Raw genomic sequence first — 17,276 nt, 5'->3', positions numbered from 1 at the left:
TACTCTTGGGTTTGATGTATACAGAAAGATGCCCTTTATTTCCCTGGACTCCAGTGAAAGATGCAGAATAGACCCAGAGAAGCAAGCCATGGGTTGGCTTGAAAAGGCTGAGCTGGGAGAGCAGAGGCAGCCGGGCTGGAGAAACCCACACTTGGACGTGCATGGGTCACTGGTTAGGGGTGTCGATTGTGAAGAGCCATCCAGTCACGAAATCCATCTCGACAGTGTGTGCTGATCAATCATGACCTTGTAGCGGCAACACTTCGCAGCCTGGAAGGCTCGAACTAAGTTTGCTCATTTCACTTGAACGTGACGTTCCCTTGGGTCCGATGCCACACAGTCACTGTATGATTGATGTCAAGACACCCCAAGGGGACACAGGAGACTGGGCTTCCCTTGCCAAAGGGGATTATAGGCAGCACCTCTGTGTTTAACGCTCTTCTCCCCTGGCCCTGGAACCCATCCAGCTGTGGGGGGTGGGGGTGGGGAGCAGGGGCTGTGGCTGGCACGTTGCTGTCTTACACACTCAGCAACGTTAGGGCAGCTCCAGCTGGAACAGGCCGTAACATCTCTCCACGCCGGGACTGCAGGAGAAAGTTCACTTTGGCTAATTTCAACTTTTCCACCATTAAATCTGCACCTGCGATGTCAGGGGTCGCCACATAATAAAATGTGGCATCTTTGAAACTGCTCAGTCACGTGAAAAGGGCTGTAATTGAGTAGATTCATTCTCTGAAGCCCCCTCAGAGACACGCAACGCGGGGCTGGGGGAGGGGGAGGGGGACAGGGTGGGGAGGCCAGGCCAAAGGCAAGCCCAGCTCTGGCAGGGCACGGGAGCAACGGCAGCCTCTGATATGGTCCCTTGCTTTTGAAATTTGAGACTAAAAATCAATAAGTATCCCGCACATTCAGTCCACACACACTCACATAGCCATGCTGGCCCCCAGCTTTTGTGAGCAGTTTGACCTGATAAATGCGCTTGGCTGGCATCAAATAGTTGGGCTTTGACCGCTCGCATTTAAATATGTGAATTAGTCATGAAGCAGGACACAGCTTGGTGAGTTTGCTAAATTGCTGGACTCTATTGAAGGAGAAGGGAGGAGAAAGGAGGAGGCCATTCAGCGCTCTCGATTAGGTGGAGAGGTGAGAGGCACACCGCCTCGCACCACGTCTCCCCACTCAGGCCCAAGGCTCCGCCGAGAGTGGAGAGGAAAACCCTTCCCCGCGGTGGGGGGTGACGGGCATAGGTCACCTGGACCACTTTGGACTGTCTTTTCCACCCCCTGTGGGCACCTGGCCTTCCAGCACAGAGGCCGTCTAGGCTGTGGGCGAGGGAGAGGCCTGTTGGTGCTGGACCCCACGGAGGCCCCAGGCTCAGGCGGGGGGGAACTCCATATTGACACCCCTCCACAGGAAAAGCAAACCTGGACCTTCTGTAGGTGGGTTTATTAAACCCAACCTCCACCACTCCCTGCCCTGGAGGAAACAGGAAAAGCAAAGGAGAGGTGGGTGACCTCCTGACCCCTCACTCCCAGGAAAGATCTGCTGGAAAAGTCAAGGAGGGCACCTGGGCGGCCACGCACCTCAGCACCTGCCACGTCTTAGCACGAGGGAAAAACAAACCCTGGTGCCTCTAGTTCCTGAAAACTGCCCCACCGCACACACGTAACCCAGGCACCCACCTCCACCCACCGCAACACCAACGCTGCAAAGGCCAGCAGCTCCCCTGCTGACAGATCTAAGGGGTGGGAAGGAGAGAAAATGGGCCTCTAACCTCCAGCTGCTTTGTGGTTGGGGTTGATGGCAGCTGTCCCCGGACAATAGGAAGGTCGGGCACCCGTTTTAACCTCCCCTTATTAGCCCAGACGTTCGGCACACCCTTCAATGACGAACAGTTGCTGAAGTCAGGTATTGCAGCCGGAAGGCTACGTGGGGCCCGGCACCCACTCGGTTGTCAAAGGATTATGACCTGAGCGTGGTGCGGGGGAGTGAGCCTGCCGGCTGGGTCTCCTGCATGTAACCAATGCACAGGACCAAAGAAAATGCTAGAAACCCGTGTGTTCTCCTGGGGAGAAGCTTTAGGCTGACGGTCTATCCGTGGAGGGTGAGCCGCTGTGACCGCAATCCGCACGGCTGGGGAAAGCCGCGCTCTGGGCCCCATGGGATGCTCTGAGGAAGGCCAGCCCTCCGCGGGTCTTGTCAGTGTGGCCCTGGGTTTGCAGGCCTAGGAGCATCTCCTCTGCAGAGCTAAGGAAACTCACCCGAGGCAGAACCCTGCGGCATCGCCAGAAAGAGGCCGCCTGTGAAACTGTGAAGTAGCAGCGCTCCCTGCCGGCACGTGGCCGCAATAGCTAGAAAGCCTCCGGAGCAGGGCCACCGGGAGAAGCCAGCCCAGGCCTGGGGAAGGACCTCTCACAAGCTGCAAGGGGCAGCTTTGCTCCCACGCAGATCTGGGACTCATCTGAAATGCAGTGGTCCCGGCTCTATCATTCCTTCCTCGCCTCCCCCACCTGCCCAAAGGGGACCCAGGAGCCAGCAAAGGACATAGCCGGGTCCCCCTACTGTTCTGCAGGCTGGCCTGACCCTCACCCCCTCCTCGGACCCTGCTTATGTCGTGGCAGCCCTCGGTTGACTGGATGCTGGAAGCATCACCGCTATTATTACAAGCATCTCAATTGTACTATGCTCACCTCGTGTTGCGACCATCTCAGTTACTACTCAAAGGTTAGAACAAGACGTCAGGATTCCTGGGCTTCTGGTCATTCTCACCTCAGGGCCCGAGCAGTCCTGGAGTAAACAGTAACAAAAGCACTGCACGGACATCTAAGTATGAGGCAGTGTCACTTGACTAAAATTTCGAAAGACTGCAAAGAATCTGGTCCAATTCCTTCCCTTCTTCCCAGCTCCACCCACTACGTCTTTCCTAGGTCCTGTTTTCACTTCAGCCCTCTGCCAGAGTTAAATGCATGTCTGCTCCATCTTTACAATTAAAAATAAAATTAAAACTTGAATTTGTCACATTAAAACACCCTTCTCAACTTTCTTTCCTTTATACCCTAAATATCAAAACAATAACAAATAACAACAACAAAAAATCAATGCCCTCGTCAAGGGCTGTTAATACGTAACTTTGGTACCAAACGTGCCTTCCTGGAGGGCAATGATGCCGGGGACATTTCTCAACAGTCCCCCTGAGATGCAGCTTCAGCCGCTCCCCACGAGTCCTCCTGCCATAGCCAGAGACCCCCGATGCCGCCCGTGGTCACCCCCTTCCCCAGCCCCACACCCCCGCTTTTTCCTCTCACCAGCCCACTGCTCCACAGAGCCAAGCTGCTGTCCATCACCAGCTCCCCAGGAGGCCCCTGTTCTCACTACCCCCCCCCCCCACCCCATCATCCCAGCGCAGAGCAAGCCTTCCAAAATCCACATCAGATCGCAAATGCACTCCGCGGTTTCCACTGCATTCCAGGATTTCAGCCATACGCGTGGCTTGGCCTTCAAGGCTCTGCCTCTCCGCCTCCTGGCCATCCTCTGAGCCTCATCCTCTCTGCTCCTGATGACTCAGCCACACAGCCTCTCCCGGAATTTATGACACCTCCTTGTCGCAGAGTCTTTGTCCAGCATTTCCCACCTGGGTTATTCCTATCGATCCCTGCAGCTCAGCTCGCACACCCGGCTGTGAGCTCTCAGCCTAAATTATTCTCTCACGCGTCACCTTCCTTACAGGGACACACTGGCAACCGTTTGGGTGTTTACTGGTTTCCAGCCTGGGCTCCCTCCTGGGGTGGTATGTTTCCTGAGAGTAAAGAAAGCATCTGTCTTGTTCACTGATGACTCCCCAGTGCCAAGCCCAGGGCCCAGGTGGGGCAGGAACTCAGCAGAGGTGAATGCATCAGAGGGTTTGGGGAGCTTGATGTTATTACCTCTGAGAGGGTGAGTGATTTCCTGCTGCTACACATCCAGCAGGTGGACGAGTGGTCCTAGGTGAGCGCACCCCCTGGAAGAATGAAGGTCAGTGGGAAGGCAGGGTGGAAGGCAGGGGAGCAGATTCTAGAAGAGTGATTCTCAGATTCAGATTCCCCCTCGAGTGAGGCTGTGTAAGGATATGTGAGACGCACGTTCAATGTTTACACTTGTTGCAGAAAATAATTTTTGTTTTCATCATTTATAAGGCAGAGAGGAAAGGTCTCCCTACCAGACCTCTCTGGGGAGGATAACAGACGATACAGGGTTTCTCCTCTGAGGCCAGATTTTTGGGTTTGTAGGAAGCAGCCGCGTTTAAACGGCTACGGGGACCCTGCACGAGGCCTCCGTGTCGCCCGGAGCAGAGCGCCAGGCTGCGGGGCACAGGAAGGTGGGTCGTGGGGAGCCAGCGGCCCGAAAGCTGCGCTTGGCCCTGGCCAGGCGGGCGCTCCCGGGGACCGCACGGCAGAGGGCGCCCGAGAGCCGGGCCGCATCCGTGCGCGCGGGGTGTGTGCGCCTCCGCCACCGGGTGAACCGCCGCGGACGCAGGGAGCGCGCGGGGTTGCCGCCCTCCCCACCCGGCCCGGCTCCTTCTTCCTGCCCTCCTCGGCCCCGCCGGGATTTCGCTGTGCTCCTGTGTGAGAACATGCTAAGGGACCCTATGGCGGTCTGCAAAATAAGCGCTAGCTATTATTAGTGTTGTTGTTATCATTATTATTATTAGTATTCGGGTGTAGCGGTGACAAGTGGTCTTAAGAAAGATGCCAAGGGGACTTCCTAGGTGGCGCAGTGGTAAAGAATCCGCCTGCCCATGCAGGGGACACGGGTTCGAGCCCTGCCCTGGGAAGACTCCACATGGCACCGAGCAACTAAGCCTGCGCGCCACAACGATTGAGCCTGTGCTCTAGAGCCCGTGAGCCACAACTACTGAGCCCATGTGCTGCAACCATTGAAGCCCACGCGCCTAGGGCCCGTGCTCCACAACAAGAGAAGCCACTACAATGAGGAGCCTGCGCTCCGCAATGAAGAGTAGCCCCCGCTTGCTGCAACTAGAGAAAGCCCGTGTGCAGCAACGAAGACCCAATGCAGCCAATAAATAAATAAAATAAATTAATTAAAAAAAAAAAGAAAGATGCCAAGGGCTTCTCTGGTAGCGCAGTGGCTAAGAATTCGCCTGCCACTGCAGCGGACACGGGTTTGAGCCCTGGTCCGGGAAGATCGCATATGCCGGAGCACCTAACCCCTGTGCCACAACTACGGAGCCTGTGCTCTAGAGCCCATGAGCCACAACTATTGAGCCCATGCACTGCAACTACTGAAGCCTGCACACCTAGAGGCTGTGCTCCACTTTGGGATCAGGACAGGTGTAGGGGATGTGTTTGGGCAGTTGGTTTTTGTTTGTGGAGTGTGTGGTTTCCGTGGGTAGTGGGTTTTGCTTGTTGGTTGTTGTTTTTTTAATGTATAGGTTAACATTTGTCATTCTGGGAGAAGGTACTTTTTTCCCAGATTGATATGACACATCTCTGGTGAAGTGTATTAAATCTCCCTTCTCAAAGGACTGGTGGGAAGAGGACGATGGGAACAAGGTCTTCACACGTCAAAGAAAATAGAGAAGGTTCCAAGGGACCATTTAAATCCCCCCTCCCACTCCCCCCCTCCACCCCACACACCTCCACTGGGAATAAGATTCATTGTCAAAGAATGTAGAGCTGGAAAAAAGTTTTGAAATTAAACCACCTTCTCATTGTTAGGTAGACGTAACAGGAGGCCCAGAGGGTATGTGAGACTTGTCCAAGGTCACTGTGCTCTTGAACATGATGGGGCTGATTTGCAGTCTGGAGCTCAGAGGAAAGTGTCTCAGAGAAAGGACCATAGTGTGCGTGGAAGCCTTAATTCTACTCTTTGTAACTTGATCATTGCAGGAAAGGAAGGAGAAAAAAATGATTTTAATATCCTAGAATGCTGCCACTTCAAGAGGGTCAATGTTAGTATTTTTGTTGTATAATTTTCCAGACTTTTAAAATTATATCAAAACTTATATCAGTTTCCAAAAACTGCATCACACCATCCATGCTGCTTTGCCACCTTGCTGTGTGTGCGCGTCATGGTATCTGGAACACTTTCCCACGTTGGTTAGGAAACATCTACATCATAATTCCTAACAGATGCCTAACTATCCCACTGAATGGATGTGCCCTCATTACTTTAGTCAAACTCTTACTGAGAGACACATAATAGTTTTCAAATGTTAAACTCTTATAAATGACACTGTACTGAACATCCCTATTCGTACATATTTTTTCGCACATTGGTATTTACCCATTGATCAATGTGACTTTTTGTAGGAACACAGTACACAAGTCACAACTTTTCCAAGCCCCAATTTCCCCCATCTTTAAGTGGAAGCAACTAGCACTGATCTCCCAGGGGTGTCAGGAGAATTAAATGAGGTCACAGATGAAAAGTAATCCATGCTGTGCACACAGCAAGTCCTGAATAAATATTAACTGTTACAATATGATGATTACTACCACAACCCCTAAAGAAGGTTGCCTCCTCAGAAAAACCCTCCTGGTTTTCTCTTACTCTTTGATCAAGAGTGACTGGAATTTTGTGAAAGGGTTTTAGGTACTAAATTTTTGTTGCTAAAAGATATTTCCATTTTTTCTAACTTAATTGAGCCACTGACTATGTCCTGGTCTGTCAAAAGAGAAAAGCACCTGGTTCTACATCTTTCATTGAAGGTCCTTAAGTAATTTCAGTGGACTGAATCCTTTGTGATAAATAAAGCCCTTCTCTGATCCTTTCGCCTTTGGAAAGGCTGAAATCATAGCCTCTGGGTCACAGTGCCTTCAAACTGATCTCTGCTTTTTTTTTTTTTTTTCTTAATATCCAGGAGCCTCCACTATTTCATCATCCTGATAGGTGAGAGGGAGAACACAGGAGCAGAAGCTGTTTTCTCCACACCTTTGTTTTTAATCTAGGAGGATATCCATAGGTCACAATGGGACAGATTTCAGGTTCATAATCTCATCTGAATCTTTGGAAACCAATGGCCATTCTGACTTGTACAAGGAACCCAACATACGTGTCACCCACATTTCTCCAAGGGTTGTTAAAATAGGAAACCTTGACCTTCTTTGAAAAGCTGGATGGAAGGTTCAGTGGTGGAGGATGCACTGCGGAGGTCAGAAGTCAGTCACCAAAGTTCAAAGTGACCAGAGCTTTCCAAACGGCTGTGAATCCCTGTTTCTCCACGCATACTGCGCCCTCCTCCTCTGCTCCACGGAACACGGGAGTCAGGACACGCCCGAGATTGCTGGGGTGGATGTGTCTGGTACACAGGTCCTTCCTGGTCACAGCACCAAACTCCAGGGGCCCCTGGTCTGTAAGTGATGCACAAAATGATCCTCAAGTGCCTTTTGCCATGGTGCGCCTCCTTCTTTTCCGTGGTGACCAGTGACATTGTACAATAATGTCTCACGCCTGATGTGACAGCTTTGTCAACTCAGCTAGGCTAGTGCCGTGTTTCCTAGGATTTCCTCTCCTGTAAGGTTCTGACTCAGGACTGGACACAAGAAAAATGTGACCAGAACTGGGAGGCGGAGGTGAAGCCCCGCTTTGATGTCCTGAAGACCAGCATGGGGCCTGGCGTCACTGCCACCTGCCTGCACTGGCACTGCAGGCTGCACCCCAGGTGTGGGTGCCACTGGGGCCCCCGGTTGCTTCAGCTCCCACCAGGTGTCCTTCTGGAACGTCTCCATGTTGTGCCTGGGGTGTGTGTAGCTGCAGACCCAGGGGAGGCAGAGGAGGCAGTGAGACAGACGCAGGGTCCTCACCGGTTCCAGTTAATCCTTGCAGGTTCCAGTTTGTCCCTGTTCTCGCCCACTTCACATCCAGCTGTTCATCCCAACTGCTGGCTCTGAGTGTCGACAGTGACATCAGGCCACCAGCAAATACAGACGCCTCAGCCTTCATGGGCTTCCTCACCAGCACCCACCATGGCATAAAGTCTAATCCCTATAATAAAACCCCTATCCCTATAATAAAACCCCTATTCCTTTTAACCCTGATCTTCTACATCTTCTACATTCCTTTATCCACTGGAAATAAAACCAGCATCTCAAAGAGGTATCTGCACTCCCATGTTCATTGCAGCATCATTCACAATAGCCAAGACATGGAAACAACCTAAGTGTCTGCTGAGAATGAATGGATAAAGAAGATGTGGTACATACGTGCAATGGGATATTACTAGCCAATAAAACAGGATGAAATTCTGCCTCCTGAAACAACATAGGTGAACCTGGAGGACATTATGCCAAGTGAAATAAGCCAGTCAGAGAAAGATAAATACTCTACCATCTCACTCATATGCAGAATTTTAAAAAGTCAAACTCATAGAATCAGAGAGTAAAGCAGTGGTTGCCAGGGGCTGGGGAGGTGGGGGAAGTTAGGGAGTTGCTGGTCAAAGGGTACAAACCTTCAGTTTTAAGATGAATAAGTTCTGCGACTTCCCTGGTGGTCCAGAGGTTAAGACTCCATGCTTCCACTGTAGGGGGCATGGATTCAATTCAGAGGAAACCATAATTCGAAAAGACACATGCACCCCAATGTTCACTGAAGTACTATTTACAATAGCCAGGACATGGAAGCAACCTAAATGTCCATCACCAGAGGAATGGATAAAGAAGATGTGGTACATATATACAATGGAATACTACTCAGCCATAAAAAAGAATGAAATAATGCTATTTGCAGCAACATGGATGGATCTAGAGATTGTCATACTGAATGAAGTCAGATAGAGAAAGAAAAATACCATATGATATCGCTTATATGTGGAATCGTTAAAAAAAGCATACAAATGAACTTATCTATAAACCAGAAATAGAGTTACAGATGGAGAAGACACACTTTTGGTTACCAGGGGGGTAAGAGGGTGAGGAAGGATAAATTGGGAGATTGGGATTGACATATACACACTACTATATATAAAATAGATAACTAATAAGGACCTACTGTATAGCATTGGGAACTCCTCTCAATACTTTGTAATGGCCTATATGGGAAAAGAATCTTTAAAAAGTGGATATGGGGCTTCCTAGGTGGCGCAGTGGTTAAGAATCTGCCTGCCAATGCAGGGGACATGAGTTCCATCCCTGCTCCAGGAAGATCCCACATGCCGAGGAGCAACTAAGCCCGTGCACCACAACTATTGAACCTGCGCTTTAGAGCCCATAAGCCACAACTATTGAGCCCATGTGCTGCAACTACTAAAGCCCACGCACCTAGAGCCCATGCTCCACAACAAGAGAAGCCATGGCAATGAGGAGCCCGCGCACCACAACGAAGAGTAGCCCCCACGCACTGCAACTAAAAGAAAGCCCGCGCACAGCAAAAAAGACCCAACACAGCCAATAAAATAAATAAATAAATTTATAAAATAGCAACAGTAACCCTACTACATGTTAACATTAAAAAAAAAGTGGATATATGTGTATCTATAACTGAATCACTTTGCTGTACAGCTGAAACTAATGTATAGCCTGGTGACTGTAGTTAATAATACTGTCTTACATACTTGAAACTTGCTGAGAGGGTGGATCTTAAGTGTTCTCACCACACAGACACAAAATATGAGGTGATGAAGGTGTTAATCACCTTGATGATGGTAATCATTTTACAATGTATACATATATAACATCATCATACTGTACACCTTCAATATATACAATGTGCATTGGTCAATTATACCTCAAGAAATCTGGAAGTTGTTTTGACTATAGTCAATATCTCTGGTCGGGAGGCTCTGCATGAGTCGGGGCAGGGAGGGTATGGAAAATCTCTGTGCCTTCCGCTTGATTTTCCTGTGAACCTAAAAATAGAGTCTATTTTTACAAAAAAGAAAAGACGGAGAAGTTTTCCAGTGCCTCGAAAATGCGATATGAGAATGACAATTTGGGGACAAGGGAACATGAACAGCTCAGCACAGTCCTGGAAGCTGGGGTTCTGCTCAAATCTTAGCGGCTCCGCACCCAGCTGTGTGGCCCGGGGTGACTGCTTACACCTGCAGCCCCAGGGAGAGAAGGACCCTGCGACTCTGAGGGAGGCACAGCTTAACATATGCAAAGAGCCGAACACACCGCCTGACACAGTAGGGGCTCAGTGTGTGCTATTAGTAGCATCCTGCATTTTAACCCGACAAATAGCATCTGAGTCATTAACCATCTACCTTCTGAGAAAATGACCATAAAAGGGCCTCTTTGCCAAGAGCAGCCTGGAAAAGAGCTGCAGGGCTGAACTCAAACATCGCCTCCCTTGAGGAGCCTTTCCTAACTCCAGGCTGAGGATCTCATCCTTTCCTCTCTCCTGCATCTTTTATTTTTTTATATACATTTTATTTTTGTTTAAATAGATACAACTTATATAATCTACTAAGTTTTTTTTAATAGAACATTTTACTTATTTTATTTTTAATTTAATTTAATTTTATATTATAGTTGATTTACAGTGTTGTGTTAGTGAAACATTTTATTCTGAGGCAACTGTAGATGCCCATAAACTTATAAGGGAAAATATACACAGAGAGATTCAATGTACTCTCTTCACTCAGATTCTCCCAATGGAAACATTTTGCAAAACTATAGTGTATCACCACAACCAGGATATTGACATTGATGCAGTGGACACACAGGAGAGCTTCCATCACCATAAAGATCCCTCCTGCCTGATGCCCTGAGTAGCCACACCCACCTCCCTCCTTCCTCCCCTACCTGGTTCCTAAGTCCCGCCATCCACTAATCTGTTCTCCATTGCTATAATATTGTCACTTCAAGAATGTTATACAAATGGAATCATGTAGTATGTAACTTTTGAGATTGGTTATTTTCATTTAGCATAATTCCACAAGCTTCATCCAGGATTCTGCATGTAGCAATAGTTTGTTCCTCTTTGCTACTGACTAGTGTTCCACAGTATGGCTGCACCATGTGAATGGTGAATGCTTATTCACCCATCGAAGGATATCTAGCTTGTTTCCAGTCTGTGGTTTTAACAAACAAAACTGCTGTAACATCTGGGTACAGATTTTTGCGTGAATGTAAGTTTTTCATTTCTCTGGGGTAAATGCCCAAGAGTACAGTTGCTGCTCTGTATGGCAGATACACGTTCAGTTTTTATAAAAAACTGCCAAACTATTTTCCAGAGTGGTGGTATCATTTTGTAATCCCACCATCAATGTATGAGAGCCCATGCTCTACAACAAGAGAAGCCCTCACACCGCAACAAAGAATAGCCCCCACTTGCCACAAGCAGAGTAAGCCTGCATGCAGCAACGAAGACCCAATGCAGCCAAAAAAAAAAAAGACAAAGAAAAAAAGAAGGTGAAAAGACAACCTGAAGAGAAGATATTTGCAAATTATATATCTGATAAGAAATGTGTATCCAGACTATATAAAGTACTCTTGCAACTCAATAAGAAATCAATTTGTAAAAGGGCAAAGATTTGAAAAAGATATACAAATGAGCAATAAACTCATGAAAGATGCTCAATATTATTAGTTCCTAGGGAAATGCAAACCAAAACCACAATGAGATATTACTTCATACCTACTAGGAAGCTATAATCAAAAAGTTATATAAGGAATTCCCTGGTGGTCCAGTGGTTAGGACTCAGCACTGTCACGGCTAGGGCCCCTCTTTTAATCCCTGGTTGGGGAACTAAGATCCTGCAAACCACATGGCATGGTCCCCCCCCAAAAAGTTATATAATAACAAGAGTTGGTAAGGATGTGGGGAAATTGGAACCCTCATACACCGCTGATGGGAGTGTAAAATGGTACAGCGATTTGGACAACAGCTGGGAAGATCTTCAAAAGGTCAAACATATGACTCAGCAGTTCTGCTCCCGGATATATATCCAAGAGAACTGAAAACATATATCCTCACAAAACCTGCGCTCAAATGTTTATAGCAGCATTTTTCCTAACAGCCCAAAAGTGGAAACCACCCAAATATCCATTAACTGATAATGAATAGGCAAAATGTGGTATGTCCATCCAGTGGAATTATTTGGCTTTAAAAAGGAATGAAGTACTGAAACATGCTATCACATGCAGGAACCTTGACAACATTATGGTAGTAAAGTAAGACACAAAAGGCCACATATTTGTGGTTACATTTATTAAAATGTCCAGCATAGGCAAATCTCTGGAGATAGTATTTTAGTAGTTCTCAGGGACGCAGGAAGGGGAGAGTAGGGAGTGACTGCTAATGGCTGTGGATTTTGCTGGGAAGATGATAAAATGTTTTGGAATTAGTGGTGATGGTTGCACAAGTCTGTGGATATACTGAAAAAGCACTAAATTCTACACTGTAAGAGAATGAAGTTTTTGACATGTGAATTCTATCTCAATAAAGATGTTATTAAAATAATATCTTCCAGGGGACTTCCTAGGTGGTCAGTGGTTAAAAATTCACCTGCCAATGCAGGGGACAAGGATTTGATCCCTGCTCCAGGAAGATCCCACATGCCACGGAGCAACTAAGCCCGTGTGCCACAACTATTGAGCCTGTGTGCCACAACTACTGAAGTCTGCACACCTAGAGCCTATGCTCTGCAACAAGAGAAGCCACCACAATGAGGAGCCTACATACCACAACGAAGAGCAGACCCCACTTGCTGCAACTAGAGAAAGCCCGTGTGCAGCAACGAAGACCCAACGCAGCCAATAAATAAATAAATAAATTTTAAAAATAACATAATCCAGACTTCCCTGGTGGTCTGGTGGTAAAGAATCTGCCCTCCAATGCAGGGGACCCAGGTTCAATCCCTGGTCGGGGAACTAAGATCCCACATGCTGCAGAGCAACTAAGCCCACGTACCACAAGAGAGCCTGCATGCTGCAAACTACAGAGCCCACATGCTCTGGAGCCTGCACCACAACTAGAGAGAGAAAACCTGCATGCCACAACCAGAGAGAAGCCCTAGAGTTGCAGCGAAGAGCCCATGCACCACAACAAAAGATCCCGCATGCCACAACTAAGACCCAACACAGCCAAAAATAAAAAAAATTTTAAAGCATGTCTGTATCACCCACAATCTGAAGAAAGAAAAACAAAAATAAAGGAGACTATCATGAACAGCTTTATGCCAAAAAACTCAGCACTTAGATGAAATTGAGAAAATTCTTGAAAACTACTTCCCAAAATTGATTAGAGAACCAAAGTAGCCCTATCTTGATTAAATAAGTTGAATTGTTATCAAAACTCTTTACACAAAGAAAACTTCAAGCTCCGATGTCTTCACTGATAACTTCTAGAAAACATTCAAGGAAGAAATAATTGGAATCTTACAAAAACTCTTAAAATATAGAGGCAAGTGACAAGAACAAGGAAGCAGATACAGAGAATGGACTGGAGAACTCGAGGTATGGGAGGGGGCGGGGGGTGAAGGGGAAACTGAGAAGAAGCGAGAGAGTAGCACAGACATATATATACTACCAACTGTAAAATAGTCAGTGGGAAGTTGTTGTATAACAAAGGGAGTCCAACTCGAGGATGGAAGATGCCTTAGAGGACTGGGGCAGGGAGGGTGGGGGGGACTCGAGGGGGGGGCGTCAAGGAAGGGAGGGAATATGGGGATATGTGTATAAAAACAGTTGATTGAACCTGGTGTACCCCCCAAAAAAAAATAATAAAAAAATAAAAAAAAATAAAAAAAAAAAATATAGAGGCAGAGGGAACACATCTCAACTCTTTTTACGAGGCCAGCATGCCCTGATACAGAAGCCCAATAAAGGCATTCCAAAATAAGAAAAGTATAAAATTGTAAAAGTCCTTAAAATAAATATTAGCAAATCAAATCCAACTATCTATCTACAGCTGTAGCTGTTATTATAACAATGTAGAAAGCACCATGACAAAGTTGAATGCATCAGTTCCCACCTAGACTAAGGCAATAGCCTCCCATTCTGATTCCAGCTTCTCCTCAGAGCTGCCCCAGTGATCTCTGAAATGCAGATCTAATCACATCACTTCCCTGCTTGCAACCCCTCAGTGGCTCCCATCACTCTTAGAATCAAGACCAAAATCATTCATCTTTCTTGGAGGCAAGTCTGATATTCAGCCAAGGTATACTGATATGGATATACCAATTATTCAGATACTGAAAGCCTTCTGTATTATTAGCAAACAGTCACAGGAAGGAGGACTCACATGGTATTGGCCTGAGCACTCTACCTTGTCCAGGCCAGGTGATACAAAGGACTGAAACCCAGCAAGATCTTGCAGGGCTTTCCAAGAGACAGACCCCCCCCCGTGTCTCCCACCTCTAGCTTGTAGAAAAGCTTTAGCCTCCCATGCCTTCCCTGAGTTCCCAAGAGCAAATTTAATCAGAGAAGTGGGAAAATGCAAAAACAAAGGAAAGCCATCAAGCAAGACAAAATAATAATAGTTTATGTGTATAACAAAGTCAAAACCTTTAGTTCTTCCTCACAGGCTATAGACAATACCCTGAAATACATCCTTGAGTCATTTCTCAGATACCAAAACCCTGACCAGGTGGAAGAAGTTAACTGCCTGCTCACCACCACAGACCCTAGACCAGTTGGGGCCAGAAGGCTGATGACTGAGATTCCTGAAACATCATCCTTTTACTTCACCATCAACCAATCAGAGAACTGAGCATGAGCTGGTCACATACCCCGTGACCCTCTCCCTTACACTGTCTTTAAAAACTCCTCCCTGAAAGCCTTCAGCATGCTGGGGGCTTCTGAACACGAGCTGCCCATTCTCCTTGCTTGGCATCTCACAATAAGTGCTGTTCCTTCACCACAACCTGGTGTCAGCAGATTGGCTTTGCTGTGTGTTGGACAAGACCCAACTTGTTTTGGTAACAGGACAAGCCACCTTATGACTTTTGATGCTCCTCTGTACCTGGTCTGCCTCCTGAAAAGATGCATCCAGCATCAGCCTCCAAGCTGAGCCAAAAGTAGGGCTGGCAGAGAAGCAAGGAGGATGGGTGGCTATATCTGGAGAAGAGGAGAAAAGGGGATTGTGCATATGCCAAGAGGGGGATTGGCCACTGTCTCGGTGCACTGACGCTGGGTCAGGGGGATCTGGATTTGGTAGAGTGAGTTTTCTGAAGGTAAGGCTTGTGAAACCCTAGTAAGCTAAGGAGATTGTGTAATTCCTCTCCAAAGACTTTTAAAAATAGGGAGCCAGAGGAGGGACTTTTATCCCAAATGTTCTTCCCTAATATAAAGTCTCTCTCCTTATATATATATTAATTTTGTTATTATTTATACCTTCTATTTCCTTGCTGAGATTTCCTGCTCTTATGTTTTAAGCCTGTTTGTAATTGCTCATGGAAGCATCTTTTTAAATGATAATTGTTTTAAAATCTGTGTCAGGTAATTCCAACATCTGTGTAATGGACACACTGGTGTTTGTTGAAAGTGTTCTCTCATTCAAGTTGAAATTTTCTTGGGTCTTGATATGATGGGTGACCTTCAAGTGTATCCTGGACATTTGGGGTATTATGCTATGTGAGTGGATCTTATTTATAATCTCTATTTTAGCAAGTCTACACTGACACCACCATGGTAGGGAGAGAGGAGACTTCCTTACATTTATTCAGTCTCTATTTCATTTTCTTACACAAAATGTATCATGGAAAGGGAAGAAATCACATAGCAATATTTTAGTGTCCTGTTCATCATGTATGCCAAAACATATCAATTAAAATAAATACGGTTCTTATGCACAGCAAGAGGACAATTTTTTCACTCACTTAAAAATTTTTGGACCAGACAACAGCTGTTTCCTCTTTGATAACTCTGTGTCCACTATATTTTCCCCCATACATATATTTTCTTTTTTTTAATTTAATTTTATTTTACTTTATTTATGGCTGCATTGGGTCTTTGTTGCTACACACGGGTTTTCTCTAGTTGTGGCAAGTGGGAGCTACTCTTCATTGCGGTGCGTGGGCTTCTCATTGCGGTGGCTTCTCTTCTTGCAGAGCATGGGCTCTAGGCGCTTGGGTCTCATTAGTTGCGGCACATGGGCTCAGTAGTTGTGGCTCACGGGCTCCAGAGTGCAGGCTGAGTAGTCGTGGCACATGGGCTTAGTTGCTCCTCGGCGTGTAGGATCTTCCCAGAGCAGGGATCGAACCCATGTTCCCTGCATTGGCAGGCAGATTCTTAACCACTGCACCACCAGGGAAGCCCCATATATTTTCAAAGTACTCAGTGATTTCACTTTTCCTGGGAATCCTGGTGGTCTTGCCTTAAAATGACCTTTCTGTGTGTATGTGCCTGGCTTCTCCTGTGATGTCATAATTTCTCAAGTATGGAAACTATTATTTTATCTCCAAAACCTAGCATAAGATTTGACTCATAGTAATCTCTTAAAGCATTCTGCTGAACTTAACTCTGGGATATTTTGTATACCTTTTTAAAATTCAAAACAGAAATTTTAAAGTGACACAAAAAAGATGATTAATACTCAGAAACATAAATGTACAACAATAAACTATCATTTTTCTCCTCTCATTTTGCCAAAGATTAAAAAGATTGGTTACACTAGAGCTAATATTCAACATATAAATGTTCATCCAACTGGTGTCCGTTTGATGGGTGGGGTGTGTGTCTCTCCCGTGTGGTTGAGCTTCTGTTTCCATTGACCGGTACTCCTCCTATGCAGTGGTATTTTACCATGCAAGTGGATATTTTGGAAGTCATGCCTGGGCTTTATTCTGTATTAGTAAATGTGGTGTAAAATGTTGGTGGCATTGTGAATTAATAAAACATTTTGGGAAAATAAACAATGTCTATCAAGCTGTCTGTACTCTCTGATCCAGGAATTCAACCCCTGCAGATACACTCACATAAATGCGCAAAGACAGATGTACAGGGATTTCCATGTCGTGGCAACATGCTAGAAATGTTGTAAAAGCTCACCAATAGGGACTGACGTCTCGCCACCAGCTTCGCGGGGTGGGGGTGGGGGGGCAGAGGTACTCTCCTCCCTGCATTGCGGCCACAAGCTCAACAATCCCCATGGCAGCTCCTGCTTCCCCACCTCACTGACCACAGCAGAGGGAGAAGTTTTTCCGGAAAGCCCCTGTGTCAGGGGCGTTCTTGGAGGCCCAGCCTAGAGCCCACTCGTCTGGTCTATCCAGAGACTTCTAGAACACACTGCCGTAGCTGAGACCACAGCTGAGGAGGACGCTACTACAAACGCTGCAAATGCCCCCCAACCCCCATCACTTGAGAGGTTGGCGCTGGACCCAGAAAAGGGTAATGCAG

The sequence above is a fragment of the Hippopotamus amphibius genome, chromosome 14, assembly GCF_030028045.1.
Source record: "Hippopotamus amphibius kiboko isolate mHipAmp2 chromosome 14, mHipAmp2.hap2, whole genome shotgun sequence".
Lineage (NCBI taxonomy): Eukaryota > Metazoa > Chordata > Mammalia > Artiodactyla > Hippopotamidae > Hippopotamus > Hippopotamus amphibius.
Note: the sequence above shows the minus strand (reverse complement) of the source record.